Raw genomic sequence first — 21,323 nt, 5'->3', positions numbered from 1 at the left:
GAAATGAAGTGAGTGAGTGGTTTCCCGGGAGAGTGGGGATGAGACGTATGTGATATTGCCATGGTTGTTAAATATTTTGTTGTTGATGGAGTTGTAAGATAGGTGAATGATGCTCCAGTGCTTAGCGGAGATTAAAACTGATAAATGATAGTGATCATGAGTGGGAGGTGAATCAGTTGTTGTTTGCAGATGATACTGTATTGATTGTAGACTAGGAGGAGAAGATGGATCGTTTAATGACAGACTTTAGAAGGGTGTGTGAGAGGAGGAAGTCGAGAGTTCATATGACTAAGAGTAAGGTTATGAGATGCACGAGAAGGGAGGATAGTACTAGATTGAATGTCATGTTGAATGGAGACTTATTTGAGGAGGTAGATCAGTTTAAGTAATTGAGGTCTGTTGTTGCTACAAATGGTGGAGTGGAAGCAGATGTACGACAAAGTGAATGAAGGATGTAATGTGTTGGGGGCAGTGAAGAGAGTAATAAAGAAGAGGGTTATGAATGAATATAGAGAGTTTTTTACGAGATACCAACTGTGATGTATGGATTGGAGTTGTGGAATATTCAAGTGATGAGACAAAAATTGGATGAGTTCGAGATGAAGCATCTAAGGAGTATGGCTGGTGTAAGTATTAGTGTTAGGAACAAAGTAATGAGGATAAAAACAGGTGTATTAAATGAATTATTGACTAAAGTGGATATGAATATGTTCAGGTGGTTTGGCCATGTAGACAATGGAAAATGGCCATCTGCTGAAAAAGGTGATGAATGCAAGAGTTGAGAGGAGAAGGAACAAGGTTTGGGTAAATGGATGGAGTGATAAAAGTTATGGGTGATAGGAGGACAGATGTGAGAGAGGCAAAAGAGTGCTAGAAATAGGAATGAATGGCGAGCGAATGTGACTCGGTTCTAATAGGCCCTGCTGCTTCCTCTGGTTGCCTTGGTGTAAGGGATTCAGCATATGAAGCTTTATTTGTGGTGGATAAAAGGGGAAGGTGGGCTGTGGCACCCTAGCACTACCAAACAAACTCGTCTGAATCCCTCGTCAGGCTAGGAGGAAAAGGAGGAGAAAAATCAGCCTTTTTATCTTTTTTTACTTTATGTATACTACTCCCCAAAATTGGGGCAAGTACCATAGTAGATAGATAGATAGATAGAAGAAAAAAAATTATCCTCTTTTCAACCAGAAAAACTGAAAAGGAACTGTTCTCATTATTTTTCCAAAATATAGAATCCTCAAAAAAAAGGGGGGGAGCCTAAAATTGACGAAGATCCCCTCCTGTCCTAGTAACTCTGAACAATAACACTTCTTGATCCTAAATCCTCTCCAACCATTTGCAGTAAAAATGGCTAATCACTATTATAAAATAACTCTCAGCTCCAGAATCCTACATTTTAAAATGGGGACTATCACTGTGGTGAATACTTGAGGGGACATCCTGAGACCCAAACACAAGCTCTTGAATTGATAAATCTTTGACCAGTTGAGAAACCATGGTATTTCCTAGCCTGAGATTAGTATAAATGTGAAAAAATGCATGTCAGGTCTATTGAAAACATGCAATCTCCTTTCTCAATCACCCTTAAGAACTGTCAAAGGAGTTTCCATGGAAAACTTTAGAGAATTGTAAACTTCTTGAGGTTCGAAATATCTAGAACTGGCCTCCAACTACCTGAAGCTTAGGGAAATAGGAATAAACTATGTAAAATCCTAGGGACAGGACACTAGAACATTTTTACCACATCTTTTTCCCAAAAGTTTCACAATTTCTAGTCGTAAAATCTGTGCCTCTACTGTATTTAGTAGATGACTTAGAAATTGGATTGGTTCCTTTGACAAGGGAGGATTGGACCCAGTGATTGAGATGAGGGCTCTCCCATACATGATAAAAGTAGGAAAGACTTCCTTCTACTTGGACTTCAGGTGAAGAAATGTTGTATAATGTAAGTTAAGAACTTTGAGACTGGTTGGCAACTCTTCTGGAGCATCTTACTAGAGTATAATCTTTATATATATGATATTTTCATAAAATAAATTTTTGAACATACTTACCCGCTGGTTATATAACAATAGCTTTATTCTTCTGTCCGGCAGAAATTCAAAACTCGCAGCAATCGCATAGATATGCCAGGTAAACACCAGCGCCACTACGGAGCTAGGTTGAACTATTCCTTCTAGTATCAGATTTTCCATGCCCATAAGTCTCTAGCGGGGAGGAGGGTGGGATTTTAAGTTACTGTATATAACCAGCGGGTAAGTATGTTCAAAAATTTATTTTATTATGAAAATATCATTTTTAAACATTTAAACTTACACGCTGGTTATATAACAATAGCTGATTGACACCCTGGGTGGCAGGTCAGAGACAGCAACATTAATGGAATTTCACTTAAGAGTTAAAAACAAATCTAGCTTAAGGGTTCGTATCTATTAAGGAAGGCGACTTCAATGATTCTCTGCATTATTAAGTCTGCTGTCCTTTGAGAACCAGCGATCCACCCAGGGCGCTGAAGAACTCTAGGAGCTGTCAAACTGTGAATAACCTATATGCTGTCAGGACCTCAACTAATACCCTTGTTCCGGGCGCTCTCAAGGAACAAATGACTACCTGACTAGGTCAAAGATTGTCTAACTATTTCCTCCAATCATAACAATACTGTATATACAAGTTCCAAGAGGGGAAAAGGGTACTAGGGATTAAGGGAGTGTAGTGGTAGATCCTTCACCTACTACTGCATTCGCTGCTACGAATGGACCCAAAGTGTAGCAGTCCTCATAAAAAGTCTGGACACGTATTAAATAATGTGATGCGAATACAGATTTACTTCTCCAAAACGTTGTATCCATTATACTTTGCAGAGAACGATTTTGTTTAAAAGCTACAGAAGTTGCCACAGCTCTAACTTCATGAGTCTTAACTTTCAGGAGCTTAAGGTCTGCCTCACCACAGTGTGTGTGAGCTTCTTTAATCAAAAGTCTTATGAAATATGATAAGGCATTTTTAGACATAGGTAAAGCAGGCTTTTTGACTGCACACCAAAAAGCTTCTGAATTGCCTCTTAAACCTTTAGTCCTGTCTAAATAGAACCTTAGTGCTCTAACAGGACAAAGAACCTTCTCCAGCTCCTCACCCACCAAATCAAAGAGGTTAGCAATTTCGAAAGATTTTGGCCATGAGTGAGAAGGACTTTCGTTCTTGGCTAGAAATTAAAGCTGCAGGAAGCATAGAGCTTTGCCATTTCTAAAGCCAATGTTTTTGCTAAAAGCATGAACTTCACTGACCCTTTTAGCTGTTGCTAAGCTTACTAAAAATAAAGTCTTTTAAAGTCAAATCTTTAAAAGAAGCAGAGTTCAAAGGTTCAAATCTGTCATTCATAAGAAATTTTAAAACCACATCTAAATTCCAGGCTGGTGAATCCTGTTAACGTTTCTTAGAGGTTTCAAAGGATCTAAGGAGATCCTGAAGGTCCTTGTTATTCGAGAGGTCTAAATGTCTATGCCTGAAGACCATTGCTAACATACTCCTGTACCCTTTAATGGTTGAGGAGGAGAAATTGTGCCTTCTTCTAAGCTCTAAAAAGAAATCGGCAATTTGAGCTATAGAGGTACTGGATGAAGAAACTGAGTTAGCTTTACACCATGCTCTAAAAACTTCCCACTTGCATTGGTACACCCTGATGGTAGAAGTTCTTCTTGCTCTAGCAATAGCCTTGGCTGCTTCCTTTGAAAATCCTCTAGATCTTGCGAGTTTTTCAATAGTCTGAAGGCAGTCAGACGTAGAGCTTGGAGGTTTAAATGGTTTCTTGCCAAGTGGGGTTGTCTGAGAAGATCTACCGTATATTTCCGCATATAAGGCGACCTTTATATAAGACGAGGTACGAAATTAGAGCCAATTTTTATGAATTTATCTCATATCGGTAGTATAAGAAGACTGCTCAATCATAAAACCATCTGTGTATAGCCCAAGCTAGCTTTTGCAACACCAGGTATCTTATGAAATATAGGTTACGTAATGATGATGATATCACTTACTGTATCCTTAGAAATTCAAAATAAATGAAATAACAAAGCAAATCCTTTGTCGTTGTTTTCCTAGAACACGCGTGACCTAGCCTGCATTGTTTTGTTTACGCTTATCAGCTGCTCGCGTACGAAATGCCCGTTCCTCCTCTTTTTCTTCTTCTTCTTTTACTGATTCTTCTGTTTTCTCAAAACAACCACCAACAATAAGATAATGACCTATTATGGTATGTTTGTATGACTGAATTGTTCTAAATAATTAGAAACCTGATGTATTAATGGCCGATAACAATTGTATGAAAGCGACGACGAAGCCGAAGTAGACTCACCGGAACCGGACTGGAATCCTTACAATGATGGTAGGCTATATATGATGAATCTCGTGATATGTTCGAACAACTTTTCGAAACAGACAGTGATGACTGTGAGGACTTTTATGGGTTTTAGATATATACATGTCGCAGGTTTGATGTTTAAAATTGATTGGAAATAAAGTTTTACAAATTTTTAAGTTTTAAATGCAATACTTTAATGTGCCGTAATTTTTATTAGGAAATAAAGGTTGTACCGTTTGTAATCCAAGATGATTTTTACAGCTAAAAAAGGGATTTTGACGAAGGAAAAATATTTCTGGGAAGAGGCCTGTGACGCCCGGTGAAAGGGTCTTTCTTTACACTTTTCTAATATAAATCTTCCAAATATACTAGAGAAAGATAAAAGCATGGAATGCAGAGGTTACTACCCTCGCGCGATCACCTTGTGGGTGTCGTGTATACAACAATGGCATGTGAAAGCCACTAATAACAGGCTGTCTTCCATTTAGATAATCCCTTCATCAAAGGGGAGGGCCGTGACAGGCCCTAGAGAACACAGTTGGACTACCCCACCGACACCTACCACGCGTGCCCTCCAGGACATCCTTCTGTTTTGGACTTGCCTGCTAAGTCGATAAGGGTTTTGTTCGGTGTTTTTCGCAAGTGATTGTCGTTAATTCAACATGACTGACGTTGCTACTTCACCTTTACAATGTTAAGTACCATAGTTTGTTTTGACAGTTTATTTCAGTACCGGGCATTTGTTCTTTTTCCAGTATTGTGGATTTTAGGTTTGGAAGCGGTTGGCCTGCCTCGGTATCGGCAGCCATTTTGGGTTTTGTTCGCTTCGGTAGTTTTTCAAGTTAATATTGCCCATCTGGTACTCTGTCATCTAGGTTATATCACTTACGTTTTATGACCAATTTTATTATCATTATTTATTATTGGTTTTTACTATGGTACTTATTTACTAGCAAGTCCAATTTTGACCTACGAAGAATATCGATTTAGTCTTTGTTATAGTTATGTACACGCCTCAGGAAGGTGCTCGTTTTAGACTATACCTTTATGTTTATTTGTTACGTTGTTTAAATAAATAAATATTATATCCTATATGTTATTACTATCGTAATTAACACTAGCATTAAAATTACTGATAGGTTAGCGAGAGAAAAAGTTGCTAACAACGCAATAAAAACTCAATGTTTACATTTTCTCAGCTGTGCTCGTATTTTTAAAAGTTGGTATCTGATATGGAATTATTCCTCGAATTTATTATTTATGCCATTTTTGTAGATATGCCAATAATATATACGGTAAAAATGGTTTTATTACTTTTATTATGCATTTATATATTAATGTAAATCATTTCATGTGCGTCGGTGGTTATCACACCTCAACCTAGGCTAGCCTACTGATTAACCTGACATAGAATTCAAGGTGTGATTTTTATAACGGTAGTATAAGAAGACCCCCCATTTTCAATCGTTAAATTTTGGAATATAGGGTTGTCTTATATGCGGAAATATACGGTATTCTCAATGGCAAGCTTCTTGGAACATCCACCATCCATTCCAGTACCTCTGTGTACCAACCTCTTGACGGCCAGAAGGGGGCTATTAACGTCAATCTGGTTCCCTCGTGAGACACAAACTTTTGTAGTACTTTGTACAGCACTTTGAATGGAGGGAAAGTGTACACGTCTAGGTGTGACCAGTCCATCAGGAACGCGTCTATGTGTGACGCTTCGAGATCCGGAACTGGGGAGCAATAATTCTCTAATCTTTTGGTTTTTGAGGTCGCGAATAGATCTATGAAAGGGCGGCCACAAATCCGCCAAAGTTTCTTACATACATCTAGATGCAGTGTCCACTCTGTAGGGAGAACTTGATTCCTCCTGCTGAGGCTGTCTGCCCTAACATTCTTTTCCCCTTGAATGAATCTTGTCAACAGGGATATCTTTCTTTGATGTGCCCAAACGAGAAGAGTTCTTGCTATCTCGTAAAGCGGCCTCAAATGCGTTCCCCCTTGCTTCGCTATGTAGGCCAAAGCTGTGGTATTGTCGGCATTGATTTGTATTACTTTGTTTAGTACTAGCTTCTCGAACCCCTTGAGAGCCAACAGGACTGAAGTTACCCGACACTCAAGATCCAGGTCTGCTACTCTCTTGTTGTATGCAAATCTAGTAGCGTAATAAAAATAGGGTCAAACTGTTGTGGTACAGGAGACGTCATGTCTACCACAAGCTCTCTTTCTACACCGTTTAAAAAACATGCAGAGCGTCCAGAAGACGATAACCAGTTTGCTGGTGGAGAAGGAGCATGAACTGAAGCCATGCTAGGCTCAGATAACTGTCCTGCAACTGAGAGAGTTGGACGTTATTTGACAGTTGCTGACATCCTAAAAGGATGTTTGGTAGGAGAGTTTTTCTTTGGTAGAAAGAAAAAACAATCTGAACTGTTCAAAAGACTACAACCAGAAGCTTGCGATGTCAAGAAAAGACGCTGATTGACCGTGTCCATCTTCCTCTTTAGAAGTCTGGAAGTTGATGCCAGCCTCGTTTGGGTGCCGAGTCATCTGAAGACTATGCTTTCACCTCACCTTTCCTATGATGAAGGTGAGAGACCTGTGAGGCGTCAAAAGGTATGCTCGAGTAGGCGACTGCCTGGGAGCTATAGCCTCTCGTTTCCTTTATCGTTCGATATTTTTTCTCTCCAGGAAAAGGGAGCTGGAAGAAGTTTCAAATCGACATTCCTTGGAAGAGGTCTAAGGATAGGAAACAACGATGTGTCCTCACAGACGCACCCAATATTTGAAGGGTGGTGCTTAGCCCGAAGCAAAGAACTCAAAACTGGACAACTTCCTCCCATACACGAACCTTCCGGTAGCTTGAAGTTCGGATGGATGGGAAAGTATAAGTAAGCATCCTGGAGATCTAATATGATCATCCAGTGGACCTTCTTTACTGCTGCAAGCATAGTCTTACGAGTTTCCATAGAGAACTTTTGTCCTCTGGACGTAGCTTGAACAGTATGTGACTAACGTTGGATGTCACGATTTGTTTGACGTTCGACGTCATGAGCTTGTTATTCGACGTCACGTTCAGCTTGATGCCCCATGTCACGTTCAGCTTGACGCCCCATGTCACGTTCAGCTTGACGCCCAATGCTGCGCTTAGCTGCCTAGCGATCGTTGCCGCGCTTGGAAGGTAAACGCTCGATGACACGCTTGGCCACTTAGATGTCTGGTATCAAGAGAAGCAGACACTCAATGGGATATAGAAGCCTTATCACGCTGTTCAACATTTAGCTTGCTGGTAGGCTGCCTGTGCGACAACGCGTCCTGATAAGAATCATGACAAGCCATCACTTTGCTAACAGCAGGCTGATAAAACTGCATAACAGATGAGAGCCGTTGCTTCATGCCAGCAGCATAGTCCAATTAGGATCAACATTAGGTGACACCGGTGTAGAAAACTTTGATCACGAACTCGCCTTCCTCATTGCTTACATAACGCTCCACATTTCAGCAGATGGAAAAGTCTGGCGGAAGCGGTGGTGCCTGTACCGTAACACCAGACTCAGGAACAAGATCCTTATCAGCCTGAACTAAAGCTTTGCCAACTTCTGACAACCTGACAGGACGTATACAGTACAGCAAAAAAGTGGCACTGCCTTCTCTTACAAAAGCCCTAATGCACTTCCTGCTGTTGCAGCTTTAAGTGCTGCTGCACCAACATCTGCAGTTAAGTTCTTTATGCTGCATTGAGGACACGCTATCGCACTGCCCTATCAGCACTGTCTTTTTGACTTTGTTACTTTTCTCAGAATGATTTATTGTTAATTTATTCTCATCATTTATTTATTTCCTTATTTCCTTTCCTCACTGAGCTATCTTTCCCTATTGGAGCCCTTAGGACTATACCCTCCTGCTTTTCCAATTAGGGTTGTAGCTTGGCTAGTAATAATAAACAGACTCCCCTTTGACGTCTCCTTTAGCAAATAAAACTCTGAAGGCGGAACGAGGAGCAGTAGGTACAAAATAAAATGAAAACTTCAGAAAAAACTCATGAGTTTCTGAAAGTCACTCCCTTCCTCCTTCAAGTCTCTAACCTCAGTAGAGATGTCTTGTTTCCTAGGAGTCAACTCCTTAAGGTTCTGAATTCTGACCTCAATGCTTTAGAGGTTTGATTCTCGCTCTCCCAACCAAGAATTAGTTCAAGCAGGCCTTGGTCTGAGAACATAAGATTTTTCTAGTTAATATTTATTTCTTAATATAGCGCCTGGCATAACAATGTTCCAACGCTAGACGCTCATGGCCACGTACACATCAAGTTCTACTTGATGTCATGCAAACTCTTGATGCTCGGCGCCACGTGACTTTCAGAACAATAACGCTTGCGATTAAAAAACGCTCACGATTCAGACGCTCGGAACTATGCCGATCGCGTCTAGAACGGTAGATCATCGAACAAGAGAAACCAAGAAGTTGCACTAAGTTACAAACATCGTGTCAAACTCTTACAGCAGCGTTAGTAGCTAGCCTTGCTGAACGCTTGATGACCAACACTCTGTTGTTGTCACGCTCAGCTTGGCGCGAGGCGTCACGTTCAGCTTGGCGCGAGGCGTCATGCTCAGCTTAGTGCGAAGCGTCACGTTCAGCTTGGCACGAGGTGTCACGTTCAGCTCGACGTGAGGCGCCATGCTCAGCCACCTGGCGAGCGCCATCATGCTCAGCTGCTTGGCACGGGCCATCAAGTTCAGCTCTTTTTAAGAGGTAAGAACATTTGAATTCTCATTACCTGTCAAGAATGATTCTAATTTTTTGTTTTCAGCTTCGCGCCTGATGCGCGCCATCGCTTAATATTAGAAAACACTTTTACCTCGCCTTACCTACGGCGAGGGCGAGTGTTCTGGGGATCGTCAACAGAAAACGCTCGAGGGGACTTCTGCTCGGGTCTTACAAGACGGTAGGCGCCAGGCTACGCCTCTTGCTTCCCTTCACCACTAGACTTTACTTCTCCCATGGGTCCAGGAGCTTGAAAGCGGCCTAAGGCTAGGATAACGACAGGTCTGAACAGAAGCACCCTCCACTGTATTGAATAAAATTCACTGCACTAATTTAGCACTAAAAATTTGCTTTTTTAACTCTTTGGTATAAAACCAAAAGTATACACGCCCATAGAGGGAGATCTTAATAATCTGTCAAGGGCTTGAATGGGAATGCAATAGTCACTGAATCCCATATAAAATGTAACAAAATATTCTATATAAAATATTAACATATTAAATGAATAGATATAGGAATAAAGAATATATCTATATATTTAAACCAACCCTTATTATTAAGGGGTTCCAATGAAAGACGAATAGTCACATTTAACAATTGGATCATTTATAAATATTATACGCAAATATTTAGTATTCCAAAAACGAACAAGTAAACAAAGATACAAAGGATCGCGAGACTATATCGATTGTCATGAATACTACGTCGTATAAAAATTAACTGAACGCTAATTCTCTTTAATCTTTGTAAACAGATTAGCTAAGAAAAAATACTAAAATGACCAATATAATTGGAAAATTACATATTCCTTTTATCTAATAAAACTTAAAAACTTTAGCTTTTAAAGAAAAATGTACTTTTCATAAATATCGATACAAAGAGTAATACTGTAACGATAAACTGAGGACTGCGCAGTCGAAAATTATCCAAAGAAAGCATACCAAAAGGAAAAAATTTTCTTAAAATAACATAATCCTTTTATTTTATATAACTAAATACTTTGTAAGATAGTATTAACTTATCATTCTTTGTAGAAAAAGAAAGAAAATGCAAGTCATACTCAAGCTTACGTCAAATTACTGATACATCATCGATGAGGCGAGATGTTTACCTATCGCCATAATGCTTTCATTAGTTAAAAATAGGTTGAAAAATTTTTAATCCTACCTTTTAAGCTATAACATAGCGATAAAATATCAAACAAAAACCTAATAAGCAAATGCTCAAACCCGAAACAAGAGTACATCACCAATATACTGCTAAATTCCAGGTTAAACACGAGTAAATTTCCATTTTTATGTTGCCAGTATGGCAGCAGAAGAAAATCTGATACTAGGAGGGATAGTTCGACCTAGCTCCGTGGTGGCGCTAGTGTATATCTGTCATATCTATGCGATTGCTGCGATTTTTTAATTTCTGCCGGACAGAAGAATAAACGGATTTTGAGCGAAGCGAAAAATCTATTTTTGGGCGAGATGGCCATGTCGTCCTGATGGAAGGTTCCTTCAGTAGCTTCCTTTGGGTATATATGACTACCATAAATATTCCCAGAGAATTAAACTAAAGGTTTCACAGAATTCTAACTTCTGGTGCGAGTACCCTAAAGGTTTCCCTCTAGGATATCGTATATCAACAGGGGACGCATGCATTAACATGCCACATGGCTATCTGCACCCCACCTAGCGTTTACGCTTCGAGGGGGAAAGGTGGCGAGGTAACTGAGGAGCCGTTCCAAAGTTACCCTTCCTTCGTTACTGTTACGGTACTCGCAACGTAAACAAACCGTCCGCCATACTGTGTGATGTCACGTCCGTCCTCATTCCGAAGTCCAGCTTCCAACCAGCCTCCGCGATACAGTATAGCAGGGAGGGGCCTGGCAGGCTGAACTGGAACAGTTGGCCGGGTTCATCAGGATGACATGGCCATCTCACCCAAAAATAGATTTTTCGCGCCGTTTTTTGGGCTCAAGCCATGTCGTCCTGATGGAAGTGTACTAAAAAATTAATGTATCGTGGATTTTTTCCCCATTTCAAGTGCCTTCTACTCCGACTAGCATTCCTGCGGTCTGGTGACCGAAGAGACTGTGACATCTCCGTTAAATGTCACTACCAGTGGCATTACAATGACCTGGCTTCCCGCCCCCCTCGCAGGGAAGTCCTAATTGGACAAGAGGAACATCTCGAAGTAACCTGACGAAGATAAGACTCGCCCGGATGAAGAGATCGTGCCGGTCTCGAAGACAGATCAGAAGGGTAAATATTTGTGTAGGAACAAATTTTATACCATTAGGCGAGTGTATATTAGGTAGTAGGTATATTAACTATAATAAACCCTGGAAATAGGATCAATAAAACAATAACAGCAATTTATTTTCATATGAAAGATAGGAGCGAAATCAGACGCATATGGTAAATAAAATAAATATTTTATTTGAAAATTGCATGGAAATATGGAAAATTATGTACAATAATAATATTGGATAATAGACATAGATTTTCAGTAAGACAGTGATGTAGAATCTAAAAAGGAAATATTTTGCCTTTAAGCACAAGTTCCCTGAGGAACACCAGTCTTTTAAAATCATTATACACTTCATGTCCAAGAACATGTGGCACACGTGTAAGAATCTATGTCACTTCACCTTGATGAAGAACAGTCTATTAGTGACACTAAGTGTCCCTTGAAATCACTATGTATCGCACTAGGGTCAACACAGGCATCCGTTTGAGTTAAAGTCCCGAAAAAACTCACTGTCCTACGCAGCACTAAACAGCCGGTTTCATCACGCTACCTGCTGCCACCACGAATCGCTTGACTTCGTGCACCTGCTTCTAATAGTGTTTGAAGAAAACTCTAGGTGACCTCCAGCCTGTGAAGGATCGGAGGCTTTCAAAATCCATTCCTTGGAAAAAGTTCAGGGAAGAGGCGACTTTCCTAGGATCATGACCTGCGGGTGAACTGTCAGGATCCGCTCTGCGAATAAAGTAGGTGATTTTCGCTCTTAGTTGTCTTAGTGACAGGTCACTACCCGAAGTTTCTTCTTTAAAGAGCTGTCCTCCGCCAAAGTCTGAAGTTCTTTGAAGATAGACCTTAAGACTCTCCACTGGGCATAGAGAGACATCTTCCTTCAGGGGGCAGATTCTCCAAGGTCCCCATCTTTTGGTGGGAAGTTAATTTTTAGCGAGAAACGTGGGGTCAGGGAAGAGGGTAAGTTCCCCCGTGTCGGCGAACTGTAACTGGCCCTCTTCTCTTGATAATGCCACTATTTCACTGACTCGGGCTCCCGAGGCGAGAGCAAAAAGGAAGATCACTTTTTGAGTCAAGTCTTTCAGAGGGCAAGATTCGTTGTCCAAGCTAGAGGCAAAATGGAGCACCTTATCCAGGGACCAGGTGATGGGTCTCGGTGGAGGTGCTGGACGGAGTCTAGCACACGCCTTCGGGAGTTTATTGAATATTTCGCTGGATAAATCTATTTGGAAGGCATACAGAAGTGGTCTAGTCAAGGCCGATTTGCAGGTGGAAATCGTATTGGCTGCTAAGCCTTGTCCATGAAGGTGAATAAAGAAGGACATACAAAATTCTATGGAGATTTCCGTAGGGTTTTTTGCCTTGACGAAGGATACCCACTTCTTCCAGGATGATTCATATTGCCTTCTGGTAGACTTTGTTTTGTATTCCTCTAGGAAGTCCAAACTTTTCTTCGAGATCCCAAACCTTTACTTCACGGCTAGGGAGAGAAAATCATGAGATGAAGGTCCTAGACTTTCTTTGATGAAGCGAAGACAGTCGACTTCTGCACCTGTTGGGAGAGAACTGGGCCCGGCAGGGGGATCAGCTTGGGCTGTAGCTCCAGGACTAGGGGGAACCAGTTGCTCCGGGCCACTAGGGATGCTGTCCCTTTGAAGGTTCTCAGTTTGGAGAGGACTTTCAGCAGAAGGTTGGGTGGAGGGAACAGGTAAATCTTGGACCATCTGTTCCGGTCCAGGGACATGGCGTCCACTGCTTCCGCTTTGGGGTCCTCGTAAGGGGCCACATATTGAGGAAGTTGCTTGTTGTCGCTCGTCGCGAAGAGGTCGATCTGTAGTTCCGGGACTTGACGAGAGATGAAGGAGAATGATCTTGCGTCTAGGGACCATTCCGACTCTATGGGGCTTGTCCTTGATAGAGCGTCCGCCGTCACGTTGCGGAATCCTTGTAGGTGAACTGAAGACAGGTGCCACTTCTTCCTGTCCGCCAGGCGGAAGATGGGTAATAGCACCTGATTTATGTGGGGCGATCTCGAGCCCTGACGATTGAGACATCTGACTACTACCGAGCTGTCCAGAGTTAGACGGATGTGTATCGAGGGATGCGGGCATAATTTCTTCAGGGTGAGAAGAACCGCGATGGCCTCAAAGATGTTGATGTGAAACGTCTTGATTAGGGGAGACCATGTTCCTTGAACTTGCCGTTGATGGGAGTGACCCCCCCCCCAACCCTCCAGAGAAGCGTCCGTATGGATGTTGAGCGATGGAGGCGGAGGTTGGAGAGGGATGGATCTTTTCAAAGTCCTTTCTTCTGACCCCGGGCTTAGAAGGGAGCGAAGCCTGTTCGGTAGGGGTCTCGAGATCTTTTCGAGCGACGGATGCGTTTCGTCTCCAGACTCCTGAGGCATCCTTTAGCTGTGCTTGTAGCACTGGGTTTGTCACTGAGGCGAACTGTAGGGAGCCGAGAACTTGTTCCTGCTGTCGTCTTGAGATCCGTTTGGATTTTGAGAAGTCTTCTGACAGACCCTGCTATTTCTTTCCTTTTCTTCAGTGGGATGGAAAGGCGGTGTGACTGAAGATCCCAATGGATTCCTAACCATTGGAACTTCTGAGCTGGAGCGAGGCGAGACTTCTTGGTGTTTATTTTGAAACCCAGATGTTCCAGGAACTGGGTCACTTTTCTGCAAGCTCTCAAACATTCTTCTGGCGATGTCGACCAGACCAGCCAGTCGTCGAGGTAGGCCATCACTTGGACGCCCTGAAGGCGTAGCTGGTGGACGATTGTGTCTGCTAGCTTGGTGAAGATTCTCGGAGCCACGTTGAGCCCGAAGGGCATGGCTCTGAAGGCGTAGCTTCTTCGTTGGAGCCGGAATCCTAGGTAGGAGGAAGCGTGGTGGTTCATTGGGATGTGCCAGTAGGCATCCGCCAGGTCTATTGAGACCGTGTAGGCCTTGTGAGGCAGTAGGGCTCTTATTTGTTGAAGAGTCAGCATCTTGAATTTGTTGTTCGCAATGAACTTGTTGAGGGGGGACAAGTCGAGAATGACTCTTGAGTTTGTCTGAGTCTTTCTTGGGAACACAAAACAGTCTTCCCTGGAACCTGGTGGACTTTACCCTCTTGATCACCTTCTTGTTCAAGAGTTCTAGGACATATTCTTCCAAGAGGGGGGTTGATGGCAGGAAGAATTGGTGGAAGGTTAGAAGTGGTTGTGTCCAGCTCCAACCCAGTCCTTTCTTGATGATGCTGTGTGCCCAAGGATCGAAGGTCCAGCGATCCTGAAAGTGGCGGAGTCTTCCTCCCACCGGAAGCACTTCATTGTCTCTGGTTTCCCGAGGGTTTGCCACCTCGGCCGCTAGCTCCCCTTCCTCCTCTGCCCCTGGAGGGACGGCGAAAGGAGTCTCTGCCAGAGCCTCTACCTCTGGGACGAAAGGTAGTGGACTGTCGTTCCTAAGCAGGGGTCAAGACCAGTGATTGCGACACCACCGGTTGGGGGACCAACTGAAAGGTCTGTTGCGGCTGCGCGACCACTTGGGGAGTAGCGGGAGCCGGAAACTGGCGTTTTTGTTGACGCTGCTGGGGTCTAGGTCTAAGTTTGGAGGATTTCCTCTTAGGCTGAGGGCCTTCTTCCTTATTGAGAAGGTTCTGGTTCTCAGAAGCGGATTTGTCCACGATCTCTTTCACCAGAGCAGATGAGAAGAGATGCATGCCCCAGATGTGAAGGAGATTAGCTTCCGGGGTTCGTGTTTTACTGCCGCGTTGGCAAACACGAATTCTCTGCAGGCTCTCCGGGCCCTGATGAAGCTGTACAAGTCCTTCATCACAGACTAACGTCCCCGGCCATGACCTCAAGCTGAATTTGATGAGACAGGGAGGCAGCTAGTCTCTCCTTGGTCTCCTGCTCCCGACGGAGAAGGTGGTCGTTCTGCTTCGGAAGATCTTCATTGAACTGACGTCCAGCCACGTCAGGGTCCAGTTTCCCGACCGTGAAAGTAAACTGGATGTCTTTCCAGAATCTGTCGTCGGGGGAAGGGCAAGGGAGAGAGGCCTACACTCCTCCAGGGTAGGGCAGGGCTTTCCTTCCTCCACCGCCTTCATGACCGCATGGAAGGCCTTTTCTACGAAGGGAAAGGTCGCAGAAGAGGGAGCAAGAAAGGACGGGTGCTTCTTACTCAGTGCCGGCATTTTAGAGTTGGTAAAACCGCGACTCTTAAGGCACTCTGCCAGCATGGCTTGAGCTTTTGAGTGATCAAACACGATCACCTCTTTGGGTTCAGTCTCCTCCTTGGAGACCGGTACAGACCTGAGTCGGACGTAACAGTCTGGGTAAGCCTCAAAGTTAGGGAAGAATCCACTTCTTCCAAAAGGATGGACCCTAACTTGTCGTTGATAAAGATTTTTCCCGTCGTAATTGGCATATGCTCGGCGTACCTCCAGGGGTTAGACTCCGAGCAGGAGGGAAGGTCCTTAACCGAGATCTTCTTCGGTTGCTTCCATCCCATCAAACGACTTGTGAGCTCCGCTGAATGCTTATTGAGCTTCTCGTCCATCAGTGCCACCAATACCCGGATGGAATCTTCGGTGGCGGGTAGCAGGGGCTGCGAGGCGGCGGAGGTGGAGGGGACTGGCTCCTCGACCACTAAAGGGGCTGCCGGAGGTGGTGGGGCGACCTCGCCCTCCGAATCAGGGTACTCCACCTGATCCTCTTCTTCCTCCGGATCCTCACCCATGAGGGTCCTCTCGGTGTTGTCGGACATGTCCGACATCTTCTCCACCTCGTCCAGACTACACTTGCTAAGCGTGGTCTCGATGTCGGGCTCAATAGTCAGTTGAACCAAGGGGATCTGATCCTGGGGAACCACAGAATCTGCTGACGCTTTTGGGAAAAGCATGGTCCTCATCTTCTCACTGGGGAGATACGGCCCGGTGGCGTTCTTCTGGAAACCGCGCACCCACTTGCGCAGTTTCTCTCGAGCATTGTCCCTGGCCTCCGCAGACGGAGGGTTGTCGAATGCCTCGTCAAGGAGGCCTTTGCAGGTTGAGCAGGACTGTGGATCCCAATATTTAAGGCTGCCCTTTTTCGCTTTAGAGGGGGTGTGGGTCCGGCACGCCTTATGCCCGTAGAAGTCCGGGCGGCGAACTCCAGAGAAGGAGCTCTCACACTTCAGATTCTCCTCCTGTAAAAGAGAACATGAGTACATGGAAAACAGTTATGGCTTACATTACTCTTAAAATTAAGATTCACTAATCTGTAGCATTGTGATTTATGTGAGCTCAGGATAGGTAAGCTAGAAGGGAAGTAGGAAGACACATACTTGTGAGTCCCGTCCAACCAGTTACCGTGACCTTTTCTGCCGACAATGGTATCCCTATGGGGGAGCCAAACTTAGGCTTCCTTATAAGGGAATTGTCTACAGAGTGGAGAGGGTCTGAAATCGTTCAGAACCTAGAGAAAAGAAGGGGAAAATAGGGTAAAACCCCCTTATATTTGGGTAGGTCCTGGCAAGAGACTGCACTGAGAAGCACAGAGTATGCTGGAAACATTGTACTGTACAACCTTACACCCCAGCCACTGTCTTTAAGGTATGAAATACCAAAGAAGATCAGTCTGGCTATACGGCTGTATAGGTCGACTGCCGGCACAGGGCCGGTAGCCGGGGGAAAGGGGTGCTTGTCCATGGAAGCCGCAGGAGCGTCTGGCGGCAAGCCGGAGGCCGGTCCGGCAGGGTGAATCCATAAAAGGCTACACAGTGAGCAGCAGAGAGGTACGAGACAGCTATAAGGGCGACCGCCGGCAGCCGGCAGGCTGTCGGCGTTGGTGAACCTAGCTGGGTACATAAGATGGAAGGTTGTCTGAGATGTCGGCGGCAGCAGCGGCAAGGGTCGGCGGCCCCCGGCAGCCGGCAGGTTGTCGCCTTAGGTAATCCTCAGATAGGAACATCTTATGAAGTAGGAAGGTCACCTGGGGTGCCGGCGGCTAGCGCCGGCAGGCGGAGGCGGCAGTGGACCGGCACCATGATAGATGAGAGAAAGATAAGGAGGGAGTGGGGAAGGGTAATGTCCAATACCCGACCGGCTTCCCTCCGGAAGGAGTGCTCTCATGATAGGAGGGGATATGCCTATCATCCGGCGGCAGGGAGCCGGCAGACGGCTAGATGCCTATTGTAATCCAAGGGAGCATCAGAGGACACTCAAAAAAGGGGGAGAGGGTGATCTTCCACCGGCAAGCCACCTACCAACACTACCCTATAGTTCGACTATGAGGGGGAAGTGTAGCAGAGCAGCCAGCCAAGCAGGAGAGCACAGCTTAACCTACAACTCTCCCCAAAGGAGGAATTGTAGGACAGCGGACAGGGGTGTGAAGGCAAGCCGACACAAAGGGATAGAGTGGGGGTAGGGGTCTAAGGGAGCAGAAGGGGTCGCAACCATAAAGCTCCCAAGGAGTGGGGGAATCTGTTAGATGCTATACTACCCAGGTAGGAGAGAAACGCTCTCCAACCCTAGGGTAGGCTAGCTCAGAGTAGGAACAGCACTGGTGTACTGTCCTAAACTATAATAAAACAGAATCCCCCAAAGCCTAACCTAAACCAGGAGAGCTTCTCCTAGATTAGGGAGGGCTGGGAAGACATATCGCTAAACCACAGGAGGAAGGGACGTGTCCCAACCAAGAGCAGTCTAGGGGGAAGGGCAGGGCCCTTCCACCTTCAGTCTCAGTCGGTACCTAAAGGGAAATGCGTTCCCTAAGGGTGGACTGGGATGAATGATAGGTACTCTGGGGTTCTGTCCGAGGTTCCCCCATATACTATGGTAGGGAAGAGGGAAGAACGATCTAGCCTAACCTACCCGAAATTTATTCCGGTTAAGGGGCTAAGATATAGCAAGGCTACCCAGAGGGAGGTTACCCGAAGGTAACAGGGGAGATAAGGAAGCATACAAGGGCCCCAACGTTGGGTTAGGGGATGTGACATGGATGGACCAGGCACGGTCCCTGTATGGTCCCTAGAAGGCGAAAGATATGTGCAACACTGAATCTTGTATATGTTTAAAAATGCCTATATCTTCATTAACATTAACACTAGGAACACTTATAATATCATGCAGAAGTAAACATGAACACTAGGCTGCGGCCTAGGCTAGGCTAAAAGTCTAGTATGGGGTCGGCTACTAACAGCGCCGAAGAATACCATCGGCACAATATAACTAATTCCTAGCAATGAAGACTAGATAACTAATGATATTTAATTAGTTATAAGGCCGGGAAGGCTGTTCTGGCTAACTAAATAAAGCATGCGAGGCGAACAGCAGGGGTCATAAAATGGCGCCTCCGGGCAAGGCACAGCTCCACCACAACACACAAGATTTTAGCGTAAAAAAAATCGTTACCTTACGGCCAGAGCTTACCTAAACAATACAAGAACCTGGTACTCAACTTTCCAGAAGAAGGCGCGGCAGAAGATTGAGACATGGCGAAGGATGCACAAGATTAACGATGATCACTGGGAACAAACAAACGATGTTGGAAGCTACCAGATAAGGAATGAGGACGGACGTGACGTCACACAGTATGGCGGATGGTTTGTTTACGTTGCGAGTACCGTAACAGTAACGAAGGAAGGGTAACTTTGGAATGGCTCCTCAGTTACCTCGCCACCTTTCCCCCTCGAAGCGTAATCGCTAGGTGGGGTGCAGATAGCCATGTGGCGTGTTAATGCATGCGTCCCCTGTTGATATACAATATCCTAGAGGGAAACCTTTAGGGTACTCGCACCAGAGGTTAGAATTCTGTGAAACCTTTAGTTTAATTCTCTGGGAATATTTATGGTAGTCATATATGCCCAAAGGAAGCTACTAAAGGAACCTTCCATCAGGACAACATGGCTTGAGCCCAAAAAAGCTATTATCATATAACCAGCGGGTAAGTTTAAATGTTTAAAAACTACATCTAGATTCCAATAAATTGTTTTGCCAACCGGAGGCTTATCAAAATTAAAAGACCTGCATACAACCATAATAAAATCCAACCATAAAAGTTTCATTACAGTAGTGTTTAGCATGGATCTATACCTCTTAATAGACGAAATATAGTTTCCTTTCATACCAATAAAATGCAAAATCTGGACAATTACTCAAAACTAGTTCCATTCATACCTCGAAAACAGTTACCCGAGAAGATTGGTCTCTTACAGCAACCTCATTAACCATTTCAACAACAGAGGTACACATCTGTAAACCCTCTCTTTGTGATCAAAAGGTAGCCACTAGTCTTATCCAGCTTTTCAAACATACACACACACACACACACACACTGTTCTAGTTTATCACAGCTCGAATCATGGAAAAAGGAAGAAACTTGTACAGACTGACAAAAGAGGAAACCTCTCACTCTTGCCCCTCAACCGGCTGACCATGAAGGGCAGCTAGATCCACCCCGAGGGATCATCTTTTATGAGGCAAGTTTTAACGTGTTATTTTATGATCATATGGTACGCATGAACTGATAGTTTGCTTGGTTGGAGAGGAGTGTCCATCAGGGTATACAAGTTTTTGGAGACCACACAGCCCATTGAATCGCAAAAGTGGTTTTAATGAAGCAAAAAACCTACTTCCTACCATTGTGTAGGAAAGGGAAGCATACGAGCCTTACTCCAAAAATAAAAAATGGCAGTCAAGGTCATAATGTACTAGCAACTAAGCAGGTTGAATTCCAGCACAAGTATTGGTTCTCGGTGATGTGTCATCATGTGTCCGATGTATTTTACCATAAAATGTGCAGTGCTGAATTCAATAGCGCCTCATTCCATAGGTCTTCCTTATACTCACCAAGTCCATGTTATGCATGTTTGATACACTGGCCCTGGAGCTGGGAGGACAAAATTTCTTTGATATTTTCTTGTATAGGATTCCCTGTTCTAGCATTTCACAGGAATGTTTTTGGAGACTACACAGCACCTTACAAAAAAATTTCCTTCATCAAAACTTCTATATCAACCACTGACGTTCTACATATCAGTAACTCTTTACCTTTTGTACTTATATAGTATGAAAATGTATGTATTGAATACTATAACAAACAGGAGAAATTAAATAAATATTGTTAAAAAAAAGGGTTGTAACTTTACACAGCCAAGTATGTGCACTTCTGAACAAGCAAGCCTGTAGAAGGGTGATACAGCATAGCCAGATCAAGTTGTCCATATTCCTGAAAAAACAACAACATAGTAGCACTTTATCACTTCCCATACTATAAAAATAATTTCAAAAGCCTATTGTTCATAAAACAAAGCCAGCACATATGGAATACATTTGTTCTGAAATGGTAATAATGGTAAACTGAAATTCTACTGTTGGTATGTCTGGGCATGAATGGAATACTATACAGTACTTTATCATATAAAAATATACTTCTAGTTCAACCTTTGTTGTTATTTGTTCACTATTTTGCATCCAGTACTTGCTTATGATTGAGGAAAAACAAATAATCGACCAACTATTGGTCAGTAAACTAATGAAAATTCCTTTTCTGGGGCGGCCTGTGACGTCCGGTGAGAAAGGTCCTTCCTTATACCTTTCCTAATATAAATCTTCCAAATATACTAGAGAAAGATAAAAGCATGGAATGCAGAGGTTACAACCCTCGCGCGAACACCTTGTAGGTGTCGTGTATTAAACAAAGGCGTGTGTAAACCACTATTCACAGGTTGTCTTCCATTTAGATAATCCCTTCATCAATGGGGAGGGCCGTGACAGGCCCTAGATAACATGGTTGAACTCCCCAACGACACCTACCACGCGCGCCCTCTAGGACATCCTTCTTTAATTGGACTTGAAGCAAGCATAGTTTTTTTGGGCACAGTGTTATTTTGAAGAATTTCTCGTTATTTCAACATGACTGACGTTGTTACTTCACCCTTACCAATGTTAAGTACCATAGTTTGTTTTGGCAGCTTTTGGCAGTA

The 21,323-nt window shown here is 43.9% G+C and overlaps 1 long non-coding RNA gene across 2 annotated transcripts in view; it reads right to left on the bottom strand.

Moving 5' to 3' along the window:
• Positions 1-21,323, bottom strand: part of LOC137658177 (uncharacterized) — a 70,222-nt gene that overhangs the window by 12,397 nt on the left and 36,502 nt on the right. For both annotated transcript variants that reach the window (XR_011047273.1, XR_011047272.1), the window contains exon 2: positions 20,487-20,566. This is a non-coding gene — a long non-coding RNA (uncharacterized lncRNA). The remainder of the gene's footprint in view (positions 1-20,486; positions 20,567-21,323) is intronic.

The sequence above is a fragment of the Palaemon carinicauda genome, chromosome 19 (assembly GCF_036898095.1).
Source record: "Palaemon carinicauda isolate YSFRI2023 chromosome 19, ASM3689809v2, whole genome shotgun sequence".
Lineage (NCBI taxonomy): Eukaryota > Metazoa > Arthropoda > Malacostraca > Decapoda > Palaemonidae > Palaemon > Palaemon carinicauda.
The sequence above is the reverse complement of the archived record's forward strand: the minus strand, read 5'-3'. Positions and strand labels throughout refer to the sequence as shown.